Source organism: Penaeus monodon, chromosome 19 (assembly GCF_015228065.2).
Source record: "Penaeus monodon isolate SGIC_2016 chromosome 19, NSTDA_Pmon_1, whole genome shotgun sequence".
Classification (NCBI taxonomy): domain Eukaryota; kingdom Metazoa; phylum Arthropoda; class Malacostraca; order Decapoda; family Penaeidae; genus Penaeus; species Penaeus monodon.
Window position 1 is genome coordinate 36590238 of NC_051404.1, and position 219 is coordinate 36590456.

At 32.4% G+C, this 219-nt stretch overlaps 1 protein-coding gene across 1 annotated transcript in view; it reads right to left on the reverse strand.

The window, feature by feature from the left end:
* LOC119585205 overlaps nucleotides 1-219 on the reverse strand; it is a 14234-nt gene that overhangs the window by 11072 nt on the left and 2943 nt on the right. The window lies entirely within an intron of this gene.

Sequence of the window (219 nt, forward strand, 5' to 3'; positions counted from 1 at the left end):
CCCACACGCTACAAATATCCTAACCAGCAGAGCGGAGCCAATTTGAAAAAAAAATGTAATACCAACAATATCAAAAAATATATACGGTTCTCGTTAAAACTCTTTTAAAACGATAACCATGATAATTCAGCACCCTGAACACAAAGCACCTTTTTAGTAACAATAATAAAACCAAAAGAAGGAATGAATTATGTAAAATGTCAATAGCACCATACATAC